General features: G+C 45.3%; 1 long non-coding RNA gene across 1 annotated transcript in view; it reads left to right on the top strand.

The window, feature by feature from the left end:
• LOC121013667 (uncharacterized) overlaps positions 1-22117 on the top strand; it is a 38116-nt gene continuing 15999 nt past the window's right edge. The window contains exons 1-2 of the long non-coding RNA XR_005782830.1: positions 1-101; positions 213-293. This is a non-coding gene — a long non-coding RNA (uncharacterized LOC121013667). The remainder of the gene's footprint in view (positions 102-212; positions 294-22117) is intronic.

Here is a 22117-nt window from a genome sequence, read left to right as displayed (position 1 = left end):
ACAGAGAAGCAGACGATTGCGGCTGGGAGGTTTATTAGTAAACCTGTTCCAGAGCCTCTTAACGAGCGTGCCTGGGTGAGTTTCCCAGGATCCGTATTGGTGTTAGTGTCCCACCCGCCTGCCCCGGGCCCTCCCAAAGGTCACCTTCAGATTCACTGAATGGTTCCCGTATACCTTGAAGCCTTCTCAAACACCTGTCTCTTCTGCCTTAGGACTTTCTGTGGCTGGAGGACCATCTTCCCCAAGGGCAAAGCCGGCTGGGATCCCTGCAGAGTTAACTTCCGATTTCCCAGGTACGTTCTGCACCTTGTCTCAGAGGGTCTCCAGCCGAAATGAGCCTCTGTTATCCACAGTGGCACCTGCGAATTAACAAACTCACCCTGTATTGGGTTCCCTCCCTTCTCTGGTTTACCTCCCCCTGTTTCCTGGGATTCCCTCCCAAATAAACTACTTGCCCCCAGATTCTCATCTTAGAGCCTGCTCTTGAGGGGACTCACATTAAGCCAGGGCTTATAAACCCCTGAAACTCTAGGCAAACGTATGCATGCCTGCGTACTTTTCTGGGAAAGGGTACACGATTTTCATCAGCTTCTCAAAAGTTCTTACCCAGCACCCAAATAAGGGTAAAAAAAACAGTGCTCATCATTTCATGGATAAGAAGAGTTATTTCTGTCAGGTTTAATCAAATCACTTTCAGCCTGGGAAACCAAAGGGAATGGAGTTAATATTTCAACTTGTTGACAGAGCAGCTTCATGGGAAGCAGGATGTGTGGGAGTTAAGAACAGGAAAGATGTTAACATACAGTCCCCATGTGCTGTTTCCTAGGCCAGTGATTGTCTAGGGCTAATCTGGTGTGTGGTGGTGGGGGGGAGAGGTGTTATTTTATGTCAAGGGGAGAATGGCCAGTCACAAAAAGACAAAAATTATATGATTCCACATGTATACAATTCATGGAGATAGAAAGTAGGACGGGGGCGCCTGGGTGGCGCAGTCGGTTAAGCGTCCGACTTCAGCCAGGTCACAATCTCGCGGTCCGTGAGTTCGAGCCCCGCGTCGGGCTCTGGGCTGATGGCTCAGAGCCTGGAGCCTGTTTCCGATTCTGTGTCTCCCTCTCTATCTGCCCCTCCCCCGTTCATGCTCTGCCTCTCTCTGTCCCAAAAATAAATAAAAAACGTTGAAAAAAAAATTAAAAAAAAAAAAAAAAAAAAAAGAAAGTAGGACGGTGGTTGCCAGGGGCTGGAGGGAGGGGTAAATCGGGGGGGAGTTGCTCAACGGGCATAGAATTTCAGTTTTGCAAGACGAAGAAGTTCTGGAGCATGATTGCACAACAGTGCGAACATACTTAATTCTATTGAACTACACGCTTAAAAATGATTGGAGTGATAGTTTTTACGTTTTGCATATTTTACCACGATGGTCAAAAAAATGTTTTTACAAGATGTTACTGAGCTCAGTACACAACAACCCACAAAGGTACTGTGACCCTCCCCCCGCCCCGCCATATTGGCACTCGGTCTTTTCAGAGATTGGCGCTCCCCCAAGGACTTCAGGGACTCAGCAAGGTCTATGTGGGGGGAATACGGAGAAGGAGGTGAGGGGGTGGCCTTGCTCCCTGACCAAGGCGTGACTTTAAGCAAATCCCTTTGATGTCTTTGTGAGTTGAGGACAACAGTCACTGTGGCGAAGCATCCTGGGTAATTGCGAAGAGAGTGTCCACTCAGGAGGAAGAGGGCCGGGTGTTGGGCTGAGAAGCTGCTCCAACAGGAACAACGGAAATGAAGAAGAGGGAGGAGAAAGGTCAGTGTGTTGTGTGAGGAGTGAGTACCAGGGAGGCAGATAGGAAACAGAAACTGGGGATCGGAAATATCCAGGAAGGAAATAAGAACAAGGAAAGACAAGACAGTGAACTACTGGCAAAGATGCTTTAAACCGATGGGTCTCTCAAACTGTGGTCCTTGAACCCCGAGGGGTGTGGAGACAGATTCTTGGTTCTCAGTGCTCAGTAAGGATATTTAAATGTTGTTTTCCTCTTATCATGATAACCAAACAGTGATTTAAGTATATCCTACATAATATGGCCTTTGTGTGTACGTAATTGCTAAGCAATCCCCTCAAGTTAGAGACCTTGAGTTTTATTGACTTCTAGAGTCTGGCCTCTGTTGGATGGGCTCTTAATAGCATGGTATCTGCCACTGTCCTCGTGTCCAAGACCTGTAGGGTCATAAATGGCCCCTGGAAACCTTTTCCAGAGCACAATTTTAGTCCCTCTTTTATTTAGGTATTGAGGCTCAACGTTTGCCGTTGTGAAAATGATGGGGATTTGCAGTAACGCACTGTTGTGATTGCTGCCGGTGGATGTAAAATGCAAGTGAGATGCTGGAATCAAGGACCCAGCAAAGGACACTTAACTATACTGCCTGAGCAAAGGTCTTACAGGAGCGTGAAAATCCTAGGTGGAAATCCTAGAGCTGGTGACATAAAGAAAACTTGACTTGAGATCAAATTGTTTCTAAAATGTTCTTTCTTTTTTTTTTAATGTTTTTTTTTTTTTTAAATTTTTGAGAGAGAGAGAGAGAGAGAAAGAGAGACAGACAGAGGGAGGCACAGAATCCGAAGCAGGCTCCAGGCTCTGAGCTGTCAGCACAGAGCCCGATGTGGGGCCCAAGCCCACGAACCGTGAGATCGTGACCCGAGCCGAAATCAAGACTCAGACGCTTAACTGACTGAGCCACCCAGGCGCCCTTAAAATATTCTCTTTCTAATACTTACAAGATTTTGTGAACATTCTGATTGTGAACTCTTTACTAAACCCAGAAATTTGTTTTTGACGTCTGCTGTGGGAAAAAACCTTGAGACGTTATTTCCCTCCGCTGATGCCACCAGTAATTAGATCCAAGAATGCATTTGGTCCAGGTTTTGATAATTCAGTGGAGCTAACAAACTGTAATGAGAGTATGATAACTTTTCAGAGTTTATAAAGCAATGCAACATTAAAATTGCCCTTTAATTTGGTTAAACGTAAGATATGATTACACTTAAGTAAAGAAAACAGTACTGGGGAGCCTGGGTGGCTCAGTTGGTTGAGCGTCCGACTTCGGCTCAGGTCACGATCTCACGGTTTGTGGGTTCGAGCCCCGTATCGAGCTCTGTGCTGACAGCTCAGAGCCTGGAGCCTGCTTCAGATTCTGTGTCTCTCCATCTCTCGGCCCCTCCCCTGCTCATGCTGTGTCTCTCTGTCTCTCAATAATAAATAAACATTAAAAAAATTTTAAAGAAAAACAGTATTGTTATTAATATGATTTTGTACAAAATGCTTTGCAAATAGGCAGTATTCACATTGATATTCCTGAAATAAAAATCAAGAGCAGGATAAATGTAGATCTGGACTTTTTTGTGTGTTTACCAGTTTACTGTGAGGTTATTCTAAAGGATGCAGGAGAACATTCAGGTACTTAGGGCAAGGTTAGGAAGGGCCCCAAACTCAGGCACTTTTGTCCCCATGAAACTGGGGCGCACTACCCTCCCAATGCATTTGCCAACCTAGAGGCTCTCTGAACTTCATTCTCTTGGATTTTTATAGAACCTTCATTACATAGGCATGCTTGATTAAATCATGCCATTAGTGATTGATTCAACCTCGTCCTCTCCTCCCCTCCCTAGAGAACTGGGGGCAGAGCTGAAAGTTGGTTGTCTTGTTGCTGCTAAAACCTAAAATCAAATACCTAAGAAGAAAAGCAATAGATTCAAACTCAGGCATCATGCTACCAAAGCCCGGTACCTACATTATCAACTTAGTTTGAGCAGAACAATAATTTCCCAACTGTTAATATTATAAACACAAAATTGATTGAATTTCTTGTTTTGATTTACATTTAACTTACCCCCCCCCCCCCCGCACTTTGTCCAGTACGTGAAAGTTATGGGCACAATGAGACTCTATACCTAGGTTTACTTGTAACATTAGTTAAATAATGTTACAGTGAACCCTGGGAAATCTGTTAGACTTTGTCTTTTCAGAAGAGCTTTCTTTGCACGTTACTCAGTCTAGAGAAATACCATCTTAGGGCCTGCAAGGAAGGCCATGTCAACATACACTAGGTTATCAGTGTTGGGGGATCATTCTCCAGGAGACTCTCGTGTGCTTGTGCACATCTTGTGAGCAGCATGAAACTGCTGATCCTCTAGCTGCTACTATTGCTGTGAGTAAAAAAACCACCTTTGTCTCTGACCCACGCGTTTTGTGTCTTCTGCCACAACCACGAAACTATAGCTGGCTGAATTGTTGTCTTTTCAGTAGGGCAAAATCTCAGATCCTTCCTGGTTCTAGATACTTAAGCTGGCCACGTGCAGGAAGTGGGTCTGAGCTATGACCTGAATGGTGAGTACAGTGTAAGTAGATAGGTGTGAAGCTGGCATTCCACTGGATGAATGTCACAAAGACTTGGAATGGGAAATTGGTTGTGGTCTTTGGTGGGGTGGTGAATAGATTAGCCCGACTAGAATAGAGGGCTGGGGCAAGGAAGCACAAAAAATTAGATTGGGAAATTAATCAAGGGCTAAATTATCATGTATTGAAATGTTATGTGAAAACAAACCCTGTATTTAATAGAAAACCTTTGAAGCCTTCTGCCTCTGAGTAATTGGTTTATTTGTTCACTCATTTACTTAAGCTTCTAAGCAGGGAGGCGACATAATGAATGTCAAAGTATGATGGTACTGAAAGTGAAGTGTGGTGTAATAAAACATCACCAGATTTCTTATCCTGACTCTGCCACTTACCAGGTGTGTGACCTAGTGCAAGTTATTTCTCTGAGTCCAGTGCTTCCATCTGTAAAAGGGGGGTAGTAGTCACCTTAGCTTAGGGAGGTATTGCAAAGATGGTAAATAATGTCTCTAAAGTGCTTAGTGCAATGCAGTACATAAGGGGTCAAAAATTGGTGAAGATTCTCAGCCAACTATGTGCAGAATATAGATATGAGAACATAGACCTCCTTTTTTTTTTTTTTTTTTGAAGCTATAACAGCTATATAAGGATAAGATCATTAGGACCCAGACTAAGATAGTGATGGTGGTAACAGAAAGGACCTTGAATAAATGAAAAACTAGTAGAGCTTGGAGATTGGTTGGACATCATGAAAGCCAGCATTTTGTTGAGTACCTCCTATGTGCCAAGTGCTATTCTAAGCCCTTCAATATAGTAACTCAGTTCTCCTAAAAGCACTATAAGTAGATATTCTTAGGCTTGCCATCTTACAGTTGAGAAAGCTAAAGCTCACCGAGATAAAACGACTCACCTAAAATCAAACACCTAAGAACAAAAGCAATAGACTCAAACTCAGGCAGCACGGTACCAAAGCCTGGGTGCTGAACTTTCATGCTATGCTATCTCCGCAACATCGGAAGAAGCAAGGAAACAGTCAGTGAGGACTCCTGGTCCGAAATTCCAACAGCCCTGCAGCATGTGTTTCTGATGCTTGCTCTGTCTATTTTGCCTTTTAGTCTGCCTTGTAATTTTTTCTTCCTGGCCAGACATGATGTACTGTGTGGAAGGAACTACTGCTCTAAATAGGCATTTGGTAATGAGGGGGTGAGGTGTGGGAAGTGTTCTACAGTCATGGGATTAGGTCTCAGTTTTTGAGTGAGCCTGTGCCTCTGGCCTGTGAACTTCACAAGTGTTTCTCAGGGTTTTTTTTTTCCCCTTACATGGGACAGGTTGACTAGATTGGGCTGGAGTTCGGTATTTCTCTCTCAGTCAGTTAGCCTCTGACAATACCCTGGCAGGTTAGGCTCCTGAGGGCACACCTTGTTAAGAACAGAGTGCTCTGGGTTTATTTCAAAATTATTCCTTTTTCCTTCCACTTGCTGGAAGCCCAAGGGGATTTTCCTCCGTATATACTGTGGGAACCTAGTTGAGCTCCTAGAGGTAAATTTCCCAGTGCTGTGGAGACCCCAAGTGGGTTTCCCTGGAGTTTATAACTCTCAGATTTGTCCACAGTGAGCATACATCAACTCATCAATGACAGTTCAGGTTTTCTTCCCCCCAGTGGTATCCACTTGTGAGTCTCGGCTTTGGGAAACCATGACTCCCTCTACACCCTTGTCTCTCCAGCCATGGGGGCAGCAATTTTCCCTGTGTCCTCCAAGCATCCAAAAATAGCCGTGGATTGTTCAGTCTGTTCAGCTGTTTACTTGTTGGAAGGAGTAGTGACTTCCAAGCTCCTTATAGACCTGGAAGCTGGAAGTCTTCTTCACTGGTCTAGGACCTGAGGAAGGCAGGGAGGACAGAAGCTTGCCCTGAGAAAATGTGTGTGAGGGGGAACATCAAAGTGGAGGTGGCCTGCAGGTGTCTTTGTGAGAAGCCGGAACTGAAGGCGGAGATGTGAGAGTTGCCTCTAACACAGGAGATGTGTTCCCTCAACATCGCCCTCTTTCACTGTGAAAGGAGTGTGCCCTTAGGTAGAGACTGCCTGGCACAGCTGACCAGGAATTGGAGAAGAGTTTAGGGCCATCTGGCATCTCTGGGACTGGGGTTTCAGGGGGTATTGTTATATCTTATATCTCCTCAGAAGGACACTCAGGCCCCTTCTGCCACTAGTGACTCTATCGTCCAAGAGCAAGAAGGTAAGACCATGGGTTTTTTCCTTTAACCCCCGTCATTGCATTGCCTGCCATGGTTGACTCTTCATTTCCTCATGATAGACATCATGGTAAAATGGAAAAAGTCCCACAGTTGGAATTAGATGGATCTGCATTGAAATTGCAACTCTGTAACTCACCAGCTCAGTCGTTTTCTGCAAGTTAATTATAAATCATTGAATCTTGGAATTTGTTTAACTGGCAAATGAGAATAATAATACCTTTCTTACACAGCTGTTTTGAAATAACTATGGAAAGCCTTTAGTAAGTGTCAGTTACCTGCCCCGGCTACTCCGTCCCCTCCCGGGCTGGTTTTAAGCCATGGCCGTGAACTCTTCGACACCCTTTCCACTGAGAGGTGGGGTCCATGTCCCCTCTCCTTGAATCTGGGCAGGCTGACGACTACTTCAACCAACTGAGTAGGGTGTAAGTGTCATTATGTGACTTCTGTGGTCACGAAAGACACTGAAGCTTTTTGCTGGTTCACGGGAACACTTGTTCTCAGAGCCTGAGCTACCACATAAGAAGCGTGGCCACACTGAGGTTGACATGTTGGAAAGCCCATGGGTAGGTGGTCTGGTGGACAACCACAGCCGAGCCCGGCCTTACCACCACTCCCAAGGCACCAGGCAAGTAGCAAAACTGAACTGGCCCTTTCAAACCAGCCCAGCTGCCAGCTGAATACCACAGACTGACCTCTATTGATGACACGTCAGTAGAAGGATCACCCAACCAAACTCTGTCCAACCCATAAAATTGTGAGATACAGTAAAATGATTGTGTTGAAGCCATTAGGTTTGGGGTAGTTTGTAACCCAGCAGTAATTAACGAGGACAACCCCTTTTATCCCAATCCCTCCTATCCTCAGCCTCCTTACCTAAGATTGCCAATCCTGAGTGTTTTCTGCCTTGAATCTCATTCTTCCTTGTATCTCACTATAAAAAATCTGATTTGGGGCGCCTGGGTGGCTCAGTCGCTTAAGTTTCTGACTTCAGCTCAGATCATGATCTCATGTGAGTTTGAGCCCCATGTCGGGCTCTGTGCTGACAGCTAGAGCCCGGAGCCTGCTTCGGATTCTGTGTCTTCCTCTCTCTCTGCCCCTCCCCCGCTCACTCTCCATCTCTCTGTCTCAAAAATAAGTGAGCATTAAAAAACATTTTAATGTGATCTGAGGGCAATTCATTGCATCTCCCTGCACCTCCTTCCATCCTTCCTTCGGTAGGAATTTCCTGGGTGTTTCCACTCTGCTCGATGTTAGATGCGGCAGTGATCCCTTTCCCTTCTGTCGACGACCAGCACGCTTGTTGAAAAGACCAGAGAGTACGTGATTTAGGCTTTGCCAACAACTCCCTAACTCTGCTTTTGAACCACAAAAGCATTCATAAACGTAAACAAATCGGTATGGCTGTATTCCAGTAAACGTCACTTACAAAAACAGGCATCAGGTTAGGTCGTCTCCACCAGGCCCAAGTTTGTTGACCCCTGAGCCAGGTGATTAACACCTGGCCAGGAACCTGTTACCTCTGCAGATATCTAGTTGCTAGAGAAAGAGCATCCACCCTCTCCCCCTTTCAACTCCAATAGGACCTAGGACGTAAGCCGAGTCTTGGCTGACTGGAGGGTGGATGTTCAGACACAGAGATCGTGACACCAAAGTACAAACAAGGATGTTGAAGAGGCTATTTAGCAGCAGAGGAGAATGGTCCTAGAAGAAGAGTGATAGGTAAGGCAGGAACGCTGGAGGACCTCATTTTCTTCGGCTCAATCATTTTTCTCTCCAAAGAGTTGTAAGGACAAGTCAGATAGGATAAAATGGCCGTGAGCTTCGTAGATGCCTGCCAGGTGTTATTAAGGCGATCGTCTTTGGGTTTCAGGAAAATAGCTTCTTACAGTAGATGTCTTTGCAACGCGGTGTGAAACCTCTCCCCCTCCCTCCAGCAGAGCTGGCATTCACGGGCAGGAACCAGAATAGCGTGTAACGTCCCATCAGCTCTTCCAGCAGTGAGACTAAATACACACAAACTCCTCCAAATTTATACCTGCCGCGAGCGTGAACAGTGACACGGTGTCGTTCTGCTGTGGGGTTCGTCTGGACGAATCACAAAGAAGGGTCACGCGCGCCCCATCACTTTCCTGCCTTTTCCAACTTCACCATCATGCCTTTGTGACCAAAACCACAACTCTGGCTTCACTTTCATTCTCCTTTTTCTGGTAGCTCTGTCGTGACGGTCGGGAATCCAGACTGAGATGGAAATTGAAAATTCAGAGGAGATACGATGCAGGTTTATCTGGCTCTCTCGGCTTTTTATCTTTAAGTCAACTCAGTTTATTTCAGTTAAAGGGGTTTATTGGAAGGTTACACAGGGACATAAAGAGGGCAAGATATCTTCTCAGGGCTGCAAAGCCAGGCAATCTCGTGAAAGATTAGCAAAGTGTGGCACCCAACAGTAGCTCCAATCCTCCATCCAAAGGTCAGGGAACCTAAGAGCGGGGCTTTGTCTTAACTGTTTTCCTGCTGTCTTCTTCCTTAGTGTCCTTTGGCTTCTAACTTCACTGCCGACTGCTGACCCTTTCGAGCTCTCTCCTTCCCATTCCGTATGAGAAAGAGTGTGATTTGGATCGTCTGTATCCTGGGAAGAGTAGAACAACACCTGCAGGAAGGATAGTGCAGGACTACCAGACAGCCTGTAAATGTTGGCTTCGGATCAGTTTCTCGTGTTTGGTTCCATCAGCTGAGGCTGGTGGGGGGCGGGGCAGGGCATACAAAGCCTTATGACTTGGCTGTACTCATAGACTCCTCTCCAGGACCCGCCTAAGCCCCAGGTCCAAGCCATGGGCACCAAGAGGCGATGCTCTAGGACCTCCCTACCCTGCCCCTTCTCATCCCGTGTCCCCAAGTTTCCTGACTCTGAGTCTTCTCTTAATCATGATTCCACACCTGGCCACTCATATTTGCATTGGCTTCTGACTCCTCGAGAACCTTCAAAGGCTGTGGCTCAGCCTTACTGTGCCAACTGTCTCTGTGTCACATTGCCCTGGAAATAAATCCTCACCCGGAGGGGCCCGCTGGTGTGAAGGGCACAGTCCAAGCTGCTGAAACAGAAAGACCTCAAAGTCCAGAGGCTTAAATAAATATGAGCTTATATCTCTTCCCACTCACGGTCCAGAAGTGAGCGGTCTATCATTGCCTGCTCCCTTTCATACGTGGCTTCCTTCTTTGAGTCCCAAGATGGCTGCTCCCGTTAATGCCCTTTGCCAGCCAGTAGAACGAGGGGAAAGAAAAAAATGGGGAGTGTATACCCTTAGAAGGGGGAAACCCCGGCAGTTGCCCACATGACCTCTGTCCACGTCCCACTGGCAAAATCCTAGTCACGTGACTCCCTCCTGGCATCTAGCCAGGCTGGGAAATGCAGTCTCTGGACGGGCAGTTGTGCCCATCTAAAACTCAGAGTGGGCGTGGGCGGGTAGGTCGTGGAAAGGAACGAGGGAGAATGAGTTCTGTAGCACAACAAGGGGGCTCGGCTGCAGGGAACAACTTCTGGACTGAGCCCAGGGGCGGATCCAGATTTTATGGGACCCGAAGCTCAGGCACCTCCTAGAGCCCTCTTTGGGACAAAGAAAGCAAACTGATGACCACAGATTTATGAATACAGCACTTTGGAAGAGACCTATTCTAGTGAGGGACCAGAAAGCTGAAGCCTTATCGGCTTTATGGTCAACCCGCCTCTGCTCGGGTATATTCACCAGCGTCTCCGTCAAATCCTCCCTACTTGCACAAATGGCAGGTTAGACCCCCCTCTACAGGCTGGACTTTCTAAGCTTTCAAAGCCACTGCCAAACGTGGTGGCAGCATCTTGCTAAGTGGTAAGAAAACAAAGCAGAACATGTCCTGAAATTCCTCCTTCCCCGTGCTTTTGCTCTAGTCTCTAACGATGCAATGGGGCTGGCTGGGGGCTACCCCAGCAAGGGTTGAAGACTGCTCTGCCTCTAATGGTGTAACCGGGGTGTAGTCCTAAACCGCGCTGCCCTGAGTTCTCCTCAGGTGCAGTCTACTCCCCAGCCCCTGACTGGTGGAGAGACCTCCTTATTTACGGACAATTATTCCGTGCAGACACGATACCGTAAGAAGCCCGTTGGGCAGCTGCTCGTGGAAACTCTTACTGTGTCTTCATTTTCATATCAGTGAGCGCTCTGTAGGAGACAAAGAACAGACTGAGGACTATGGCATTGTCCTGCACACAGTCAATCAAGGCCAGGCTAATTAGATTTTCCAGGTGCTTGGATACGGTGGGACTGCGTATTACACAAACACATAGATAAACATTCCCCGGCCATGAGGACCAAAGGATTGCCGCAGAAGGCTGCAGAATCAGTCTTTCGAAAAGGCTTCCGTTCTCTTGCTTGCGTGTTCTTTCTTGTTCGGGGAACCCCAATACAATCGAAATGCCTGGACTTGTGCGTTATTAATGAGTTTTATGGAGTGTAGCAGTGTTCCCCCCCCCCCACAAATGAAAATCGGAAAATATATGTGCCAAAGGCTAGATGAAATCAAATATATAAATACTAGCACATGGAGAAAAATATTCAAAAACAGTGTGATGCATTCATACCATCACAATAGCAATCAGGGATGGTGATTGCTGTTCATATCTGCATTCATACCGTCCCTTGACTAATTTTAATCTCCTTGACTTTATGTGAGAGATTTTTTTTTTTTTTTTTTTTAAATCATGTTCCTCATTCGTTAAAGCTATAGCCTGCCCCTGGCTCTTGAGTGCGTGGCACATACACTCCTCCTCGGTGGCCTTAGCATATCTTCCCCTTTCCAAAGGTTAGCTGACACCAGAATCTCTAAACGTAAGAACGCTGCGGCTTTGTGACTTCTTTTTTTTTTTTTTTTTTTTTTTGTGAATACGGACATCTGGGCGTTTGCGTGGTCACTGTACTCGCATTTCCTCTTATGTCTTGTGTGGATATCCCTCGGGGGTCCGTCCTTAGTCCTTCCCTCCTCTTCCTTAACATTCACACGTCGGTGATTTTTCGTGCTTTATCGCCAACTCAAAACTCTCCTCTTTGAACGGATCCTGTGGAGTCTCTCCTCTCAGGTGGGACACAAGCCCTGCAATCTGAGACGGGTCCAAATATGAACGCACTGTCCCTCCCACCAGTTTGGTCTTCCTCTCATGCTTCCTAGCCCCGTGGATGGCTCTGTCACCCCCGCGGGGTTGGGAGTCACATTTCACTCCTCCCTCCCATTGATCTCACTCTCCATGTTCAGTCCCCAGGCTCTGTGGATTCTACCCTCCATTTTATCTCACGCCTGCCTACTGCTTGTTCTCCACTGGGGGACCTTCAGCCAGAATTTCATCATCTCTTGCCCCAAGTACTGAACAACTTCCGCTCTCCCTGCTTCCCGCTGTCGGGGTGATTTTTCTAACGACACGTGTCAGTCCTATTCCTGCCTCGTCTGAAATGTTTCACGATTCCCCACAGCTTTGAGGGTAAGGCCAGAGGTAGCTCAGGATGGCCTACGACACCCTTTGTTTTCCATCTCTCGCTTACCTCTTTGGCAAAACCAACGTACCTCAGAGCTTAGAAAAGTCAGTGCTTTCTTTGTTCTCTGAAAATGTCTGCGGTCTCCCCTTCTCAGAGGTCTCACCACCTCTGAGGAGCTTTCTTTCACCCTACCACCCTGGGTTTGGTGCCTCTTCTCTGTGCTCTCATCGCCCACTGGGTCTCCCTGTCCCACCGTTCCTGCCATACTGCATGGGGACTGCCCAGTCTTCTTGGCTCCCCCCACACCTCTACCTTGTATAGGGCACCTATACAAGGCCCCTGAAAGGACTTGATCTCATCAGAAAGAGACACTGCCGTGTTCTTCTTTGTGTTGCTTACATCTTAGCATGATACTGACCCACAGTAGGCGCTCAAGAAATGTCTATTAAATTAGTGAATTTGGTAAAAGAGAATCAAGTGTTAGATAGGTGGGCTCAACGGCTGGGAACGTCTAGAAATTATGCATTATAAAACCCACTGGGCGTATTCTCTTCTACTGTTTGAAGTGTCACTTTCCACCCTCCCAGGTCCAAGTTTCTTATCCCTTAACCCATAACTAAATGTGTGATGTGCACCTCCCCTGTGTCAGAAATGTCACAGTACACCAAGGATATCTAGGATGTAAAGTCGCCCGTGGGATTATCTCTCCCTCAAGAATCTCATAGTCCAGGTTAGAGACGTAGCTAAAAACAACTAATTATATTGCAGTGAGATCATTGTTAGTAACACAGGTGATATAGGAAGACAAAGGAAGAAACATCTTGTCTCTCAGAGACAGAAATTAAGGAAGAGGTGATATTTGAATCTTGAAGCCTGGGTTGGTGGGTTTACCAGGATGATGAAGGTTTGGGCATGAGTATGTTACAGAGGGAAAGGTCAGCCCCAACATTAGGTGACTGACTGAGTTCTGGAGATGGGAGGTGGAGGGCTTAGCTGGACAAAGTCACGAAGGGCAATGCCCACCATGCCAAGAACTTTAGACTTGGCCTCCCAGGAGATGAGGAATCATTGAACAGTTTTAAACAAGCTTAATCTATTTTGCATTATTGAGGGACCATTTGGATAGCTCTATTGAGGGACCATTTGGATAGCTCTATTGAGGGACCATTTGGATAGCTCTATGGAGAGTTTTAGAAGAAGAAAGAAGCAGCAAGATTGGTTAGGAGACTATTATAGGGTTGCAGGTCAGGTGTTATGGCGGCTCCATATCCTAGTGGTTACACATGTGGCCTTCACATCCCAGCTCTGTTGGTTGCCAGCTTCAGTTACTGAACTTCTCTGTGCTTCAAGGTCCTCATCTGAAAATCCGGCTTGTCATAAAACTGGTGAGCTAGCCATCTAAGACTAAATGGACAGTAATACAAAGTGCTTAGAACAATGCCCACCTAATTCTATGAGGGCAAGAACCAAAAAGAACATAGAATAGAGGGACCAGGTCCAAAAAATATTTGGCAGGGAAAATTGAAAGCATTTGGAATATGACAGTATGTGAAGGTAAAGAAATGGGTAACTCAAGGATGCGTCCCAGGTTTCTGGCCTTCACAGAAGACCACTGTGTGGCCTTCACAGAAGGTCACTGGGTGAGTGGTGGTGCCTTTCAGAGGAGGAAGAACAGGAATTGTTCGAAGCTCAGGGGTTGGTAGTGAGTTTGATTTAAGAACGGTCACCTGTTACTTAGCAATGTCACGAACATTGGGTGCCTGGCAATACACTGTACCGAGCGATGACTCCGAATTCCAAATTTTGTGAAAATTGTTCTATTTTGTTGAGTCCAGCTTCAAACCTTTGAAACTGCAGATTTATCCTGATTTGCGCGCATAGTTTGTATCCCACAAGCAAAGCAAAATTAAGATACTGTCCCCGCAAAACTTCAATTTTCCATTTCAGGAATCAGGCTGTTTGTAATTCAGTTTTCTAGCAAACACTTACTGTTTGTTAAACCAAGAGCTAATATACCTACAAGGATTAAATCTTCGACAGGGCAATTATACAAGGGACGGTGAGAGAGCCATGTGATTCTTTAGTTCACCTTCTTGGTGACTCAGGAATTTAGAACAAATTCCCTGGTGTGATTCATTTGAACCCACACCTAATCTGTCATACATAAAAAAAAAATTATCAGTAGGTGATACTTGCTCATGAGAAAATCAGTGAGCATTATGCCATAGAATTCTTATAATTAAAAATGATCCTACTGAGGGTCTAACAGAAGGAAGAATAAAACATCCTCCGCATAGAAATTTTCAGACGTTAAGGAATCCAATTCAATGATCAGAATATGCAGTGTGAACCTGTGTGTGTAATTTCTACTTTTATTTTTTCATCACATATGCATCGAACAACTGCTTTCCCTAACACTCTGCAGGGTGCAGGGCACGCGACAGCATTCCAGGCAAATACCCACACGCTCTGATGGAGTTCACGGTAACGCGAGGACATCAACACAAAAAATAAACTGGAAAAAAAATTTTTTAACGTTTTAATTTGTAATAAACTCTGTGATGGAAAGAAGGGGCTGAGCCTGGGGCTTACGGATAAGGAGGAGATAACCCTGAAAAGACTTGGGGGAAAGCTTCCGAGAAATTGGGAATAGCACACATGCAAAAAAGCCTGCTTAGAAATTCAAGAAAAAGACGAACATGGCTGGAGTTCAGCAAATGGGATCGGTGGGTGACAGCTTCCGGAAGGAGCTTGGCAAAAGTTTGAATGTTTCTTTCAGTACATGGGGGAGGGTTTCCATAAGAAGGAAGGTGGCTGATGTTTTCAGTTTAACCACACCCCGGGACCTGGGCAAAATGTTGCAGCTATCCATATCCTCGACTCACTGTAGGTCATAATAATAGGCTGCCATTATAAGGGGCAAGATTCTTTCTTGGCATTTCCCACACTGGCACAGGTAGTTATGAATCTAGATAGCAGGTAAGGGCACTAAGGACTCCTCTGGAGTCCTGGAATAGTTCCGACCTTATGTTCAGGACGTGTTTCCTCCTGCTCTTGACAGGCTTGGGTAGCGGATTCCATCGCTCTGAAGGAGAGCTTACCTTGATCTCACTTGTGAACTGATGCTTAAGTCAGGAAGGCTCGGCCTCTGTTACCTCACATTCAAGATTCACGTCCGGGGGCACCTGGGTGGCTCGGTTTGCTGAGTGTCTTTTGATTTCAGCTCATGTCCTGATCCCAGGGTCATGGGATCAAGCCCTGTGTTGGGCTTTGTGCTGAGTGTAAAGCCTGCTTAAGATTCCCTCTCTCTGTCTCTCTCTTTCTCTCTCTCTCTCCCCACCCTCTCTTTCTCTTAAATAAAAAAAAATAAATAAAGAGAGATTCACATTCAAAAGGAATGTCGAAGAACTGAAATGGAGCTCACAGACAAGATTTTGGGAAGGTAAGTGGATTTTAAAAGAATGTAGGATTCTCTAGCCAGACTTATCAAGGAAAAAAGAGAAAGGGGACCAAATAAAGTCAGAAACAAGAGAGGAGAGGTAACAACTGACACCACAGAAATACAAAAGATTATAACCGAATTCTACAGAAAGTAATATGCTAACAAAATGGACAACCTAGAAGAAATGGATAAATCCCTGGAAGCATACAATCTTCCAAAACTGAGTCAGGAGGAAGTAGAAACTCCGAACAGACTGATAGCTGTTAATGAAATTGAATTGGTAAATCAAAAAACTATGGGAAATAGATGTCCAGGATCAGGTGAATTCACAGGTGAACTCTACCATTTAAAGAAGAGTTAATACTTACCCTCCTCAAGCTATTCCAAAAAATAGAAGAGGAAGAAAAGCTTCCAAATAGTCTTTATGAGGTCAGCATTACCCTGACAACACAATCCAAGACACCACACACGCCCACACACACACACACACACACACACACACACACACACACACACACAAGAAAACTACAGACCAATGTCCTTGATGAACATAGATGCAAAGATCCTCAACAAAATATTAGCCAACCACATTCCACCATATTTTAAAAGAATCATTGGCCATAATCAGGTGGGACTGATTCCAGGGATGCAAAGATGTGTCAATATTTGCAAGTCAATCAATGTGATTCATCACATCAACAAAGCAAAGGATAAAAATCACGTGATCATCTCAGGAGATACAGAAAAAGCATTTGACACAATTCAACGTCCGTTCATGATAGAACTCTCAACAAAAATGGGTTTAGAGGGCACGTACTCAGGATAATAAAGGCCATATATGAAAAACCCACAGCGAACATCTTAATGAAAACAACCCTGAAAGCTTTTCCTCTGAGATTAAGAACAAGACAAGAATGTCCCACTCTCACCACTTTTAATCAACATAGTACTGGAAGCCCTAGCCACAGCAGTGAGACAAGAAAAAGAAATGAGAATGGGGCGCCTGGGTGGCGCAGTCGGTTGAGCGTCCAACTTTAGCCAGGTCACGATCTTGCGGTCTGTGAGTTTGAGCCCCGCGTCAGGCTCTGGGCTGATGGCTCAGAGCCTGGAGCCTGTTTCCGATTCTGTGTCTCCCTCTCTCTCTGCCCCTCCCCCGTTCATGCTCTGTCTCTCTCTGTCCCAAAAATAAATTAAAAAAAAAAAAAGAAAAAGAAATGAGAAGCATCCGTGTTAGTGAAGAAGAAATTAAGCCGTCACTATTGGCAGATGACATGATATTACACATAGAAAACCCTAAAGACTCCCTCAAAAAAAACCCCAGGAAGTAATAAATGAATTCAGTAAAGTTGCAGGGTACAAAGTTAATACCCAGAAATTCATAGCATTGCTATGCACTAATAGCAAAGCAGCCCAAAGAGAAAATAAGAAAACAGTCCCGTTGACAATTGCACCAAAAAGAATAAGGTACATAGGAATCAACTTAACCAAAGATGTTAAGGACTTCTACTCTGAAAACTATAAACTATTGATTAGAGCAATTGAGGACAACACAAACAAATGGAAAGACATACTGTGCTTGTGAATTGGAAGAATTCATATTGTTAAAATATCCATATTACATAAAGCAATCTACAGATTCAATACTGTCCCTATAAAAATACCGACAGCTTTTTTCACAGAACTAGATCAAATAATCCTCCAATTTGTGTGGAATCACAAAAGACCCTCAATAGCCAAAGCCACCTTCAACAACAACAACCACAACCACAACCAAGCCGGAGGTATCACAATTCCAGATTTCAAGATCTACTACAAAGCCGTAATAATCAAAACAGTATGGTACTGGCAGAAAAACAGACACATAGATCAAGAGAAGAGAGTAGAGAATAGAAAATTGAGAAATAAACCCACACCTAAGGCCAATTGATCAATGACAAAGGAGGCAAGAACATACAACGGGAAAAAGGACAGTCTCTTCAACAAATGATTTTGAGAAAACTGGACGACCCTGTAACACCATACACAAAAATAAACTCAGAATGGATTAAAGACTTAAAAGTATTAAACTCCCAGAGAAGAACAGAGGCAGTTATTTCTCTGACATGGGCCATAGCAACATTTTTCTAGATAAGTCTTCGAAGCTAAGAGAAACAAAAGCAAAATTAAACTGTTGAGACAACACCAAAGTAAGCTTATGCACAGTGACAGAAACCATCAATAAAACAAAAAGGCAACGTAATGAACGGGAGACGATATTTGCAAGTGATATAGCCAATAAGGGGTTAGTATCCAAAATACATAAAGAACTTACACAATGCCAAAGATAATAATAACAATCTAATGTAAAAATTGGCCGAGGACCTAAAAAGACATTTTTCCAAAGAAAACATACAGATGGCCAATAGGCACATGAAAAGATGTTCAACATCACTAATGATCAAGCAATTGCAAATCAAAACCACAATGGGATATCACCTTACACCTGCCAGTATGGCTAACGTCAAAAGGACAGATAACAAATATTGATGACAGTGTGGAGAAAAGAGAACCCTCGTGCACTGTTGGTAGGCGTGTAAGTTTGTGCGGCCACTGTGGAAAACACTTTGGAGGTTCCTCAAAAAATTAAACATAGAAGTACCGTATGATTCAATAATTCCAATCCTAGGGTATTTACCCTCCAAAAAACAAAAGCACTAATCTAAAAGGCCATATGCACCTTTATGTTTATTGCAGCAGTATTTACCAAAGCCAGGATATGGAAGCAACCCAAGTGTCCATCTGTAGACAAACGGACAAGGAAAATGTAGTACACACGTGCACACACACACACACACACACACACACACACACACACATCACGGGAATATTACACAGCCATAAAAAGGATGAGATTACGCCATTTGCAACAACATGGTTGGACCTAGAGGGTATTGTGCTAAGTGAAATAAGTCAGCCTGAGAAAGACAAATACCATATGATTTCCTCGTGTGTGGAGTCTAAAACCAACCAACCCCCCCCCCCAAAAAAAACCACAAATAGACAAAAAGCAGAACCAGACCTGTAAACACAGATAAAAAACTGATAGTTGCTAGAGGGAGAAGAATGGGGCAGGGGGAGGGATGGGCAAAATGAGTGAAGGGGGAGAGGGAGATACAGGCTTCCAGTTCCATAATTAATAGGTCATGGGAACAAAAGGCACATCATGGGGAACATAGCCAGTGATATCGTACTAGCAACATATGGGGACAGAGGGTCGCCACACTCGAGCGTCGTGTGCTATTGAAACTTGTCGAGTCACTACACTGTATACCTAAACGAACGGAACATTGCGTGTCAACTACACGCAAATAAAAATTAATAATTTAACTTAATAATTTTTTAAAGAGAACGTAGGGTTCTCTGACCCCTAGGGACAGTATTCTTGTTGTTTTCAGCATCTAGCTCAGCGGTTAGTTGGTACCAGCTGGCTGGCTGGCTGAATAAGCAAATACACTTGGCATGAGTTAGGACCCGGCCTGGCACACGAGAAGGCAGCTTGACTCTGGGACCCTCTGCTTCTGCATCTGTAGTGCGGGAGTGACGATCCCTCTGTGGGAGGTTGGATGAAAATTGGAGATAATGTCCTGAAGCATCTGGTATGCGAATTAGCATTGATAATTTGGTTGCTATTTTTACTGTCATCATCTCAGGCTCCACACTTGGTGTCTCTGGCTCTCATCCATCTTCTAAACCGCCCGGTTGGGGTTTCGTCCGGTCCCCTTGTTGCCAGCTGGTCATCTCCTGGTTGGGTTGTGTCACTCATTTCTTGCCAATCCCCGCTCAGCCCTCCACAGCGGCCCACGAACCCACCCTCAGCCTTCCGACCCTCCAGCCTCCCTCCCATTTCCCTAAATAAGCCAAATTACTCGAAAATTGTTTCCTGTCTAGAACCCTCTCTTTTTCTTTCTCCACCTTCTCATCCTTCAGGGCTGGGTGACATTTGGGAGGCCGAACGTGCGAGTCTTGATTGAAAAGAAGGAAGTCAGTCGACCGTGGCCTGATTTCCCATCCTATTTACCAAAGGAGCTACTAGGGGCTTCTTGGTTACCGAGGAGAGTACCGCACCTGCTCACGAGAAGCAAACAGGTGTAAAGCTTCATGAGCCTAAGAAATGCGCTGGCAGTTGGTAAAAACCAAAGATGTAGTCAAGTAAGAAAGCTCTCACGTGGATTATTAAGCTTCTGAGCAAAGCTGCAGAGAGGTGGTCCAGGAAAGGGGTCCACCAGACAGCGGTGTGAGTAGGAAACCCCCTGTAGTATCTCAGTAGAGACAAAAGTGATTCTGCGTGTGTTGTCTTTTTGTGGAGAGTCCTTTGTAACTCACCCAGTAAGCAAACGCCTTTTTGCTTTAAGATGGAGACAGGAACCGTGCCAATAAGGGGGAAATTAAGTGTCAGTATGTGTGCTGAGTACCCTGTAACAGAGACCTCAAGCCCTCTTCTCCCATCGGTCTTCCAGAACATTGCGGTCATGTGATTTTAAGCCTCTTCTTGAGGGGGAGTCTGGCCAGCTCTGGAGGAATGACTCCAAGATGCTAGCATCAGTCTCCCCAAAAAGCCTTGCGAGAAAGCCCTAGAAGGAAGCCCAGAGTTAATAAGCTCCACCCGTGCTCTGAGAGATTCTGGTCAGCATTTTAACTCCCAACTCCTCATCATGAGCAAACAGCCAACATTACCAGACAGTTTAGGAAAGCCTCCAACAATGAGATGAACGAATAAAAGCATAGCGAGAAAGGCACAAGCTATTCAGGGAGAAGAAAACTTCATCTCCATAAACTGTAATAAATATCCACGGAGAGAGGAGACAATGCCTCCATGAAATCGGAACACGATGCTGTAATAGAGGAAAATTTAGAAAACAGAGAGCTTTTGGAAAAAAAAAAAAGAGCTTTTAATAGCAGAAATGAAGATCGTTCAAAAGAGGGAATAGAAGACAAAGCTGAGAAAATCTCCCAGACAGTAAAGCAAAATGACAAAGAGGAAAAGATAAGAAAATAGAGGAGCAGTCCAGAAAAGTCCATACTTAAGTGATAGAGGATTTTGTGGTAGAAAACACATGGGGGGCAAAATCATTGATGAAATAATTCAATAAGCATTACGGATGTTAGGTTTACCTGTGAGCTGGGCTGCCCGATTAAAGAACTCACGGCAGGATGAACGAGGCTAGAGCCACACCAGCGCACGTCGTTGTAAGTTTCCTGTGACGCTGGAAACAAATGTGGCACTTCCGAGGCCCAGAGAGGAAAAAAAAATAGGTCACCCCCAGGGGGACGGCCGTCAGAACGGGTTTAGACTTGCCGATGGCAACATCGGAGTCAAGAGAGTGGAGCCATTCCTCCAAAATTCTGAAGAAAAGCGGCTCTGTGCTGGAATCCCACCCTCACCCAGACTGTCTTTGTGTAAGAGGGTAGAATAAAGATGCTTTCTCGAGTGCGTGATCTCAAGAGATTTGCCTCCCATGTATGCCCCACCAAAGGAGGGAGTACAGCTTGGAGCAGAGTCCAGAGAAGGTGAGATCCAGAAAACAGAAGGTCCAACACAGCAAAGAGCTGAAAGCACTCCCCAGGAGCGTGGCGGAGGGAGAGCTCGAGGGACGGCCCCGCAGAGAGGTACAGGGCAGCCCGTCCGGCTGGAGCAGCGCGGCAGAGAAAGAATGCTGTGATCAGCGTGATGCTTTCTGCCACTGTCCTGTCTTTCACTAAAGGGGACGTGTCTGGGTGAAACTGGCCTCGGTTCTTACCTGCACTTGGCCTGTCTCCCCTCCCTGCCCTGCTCCCTGGATCAGCGGGGTGACCTGCTTTGTCCTATTCTTTTGTTCTTCATTGTGGCGAAAGTAGGTTTACCTATTTATTAAAAACTTAACCCCTTTAAATGTACAGTTCGGCAGTGCGAAGTCCATCCGTGGGGCTGTGTAACCACTCTCCAGGACTCTTTCCATTTTCCAAACTTGAACCTCCGTGCCCATTCAGTAACACTCCATGCTCCCCGCCCCAGCCCCTGGAACCATCCTTCACTTTCTATCTGTACGACGTTGACTGCGCTCCATACCTCATAAAAGTGGAATTATGCAATATTCATCTTTTATGACAAATTGTTATTTCCCTTAGCATGATGTCCTTAGGGTTCAGCCATATTGGAATGGGAATGGGAATCTCCTTCCTTTTTTAAGGCTGAATAATATTCCGCCGTGGGTACACGGCAGATTTGTTTCTTCATTTATCCACTGATGGACGTTTACGTTGCTTCCACCTTATATTCTCAACACTGCTGCTGTGAAGGTGGGCACACAAATATCCCTCTGAGACCCGGTTTTCAGTTCTATGGAGTATATATACCTAGAAGCAGAATTGCTGGGTCATACGGTAATTCTATTTTTTTTTCCAGGTATGTTGAGATACAGCTGACGTATAACGTCATGTAAGTTTAAGATATAAAACGTATGGATGGGGCGCCTGGGTGGCGCAGTCGGTTAAGCGTCCGACTTCAGCCAGGTCACGATCTCGCG

Source organism: Herpailurus yagouaroundi, unplaced genomic scaffold, assembly GCF_014898765.1.
Source record: "Herpailurus yagouaroundi ecotype Mexico unplaced genomic scaffold, PumYag 199, whole genome shotgun sequence".
NCBI lineage: Eukaryota > Metazoa > Chordata > Mammalia > Carnivora > Felidae > Herpailurus > Herpailurus yagouaroundi.
This window is presented reverse-complemented; position numbering and strand designations above follow the sequence as displayed.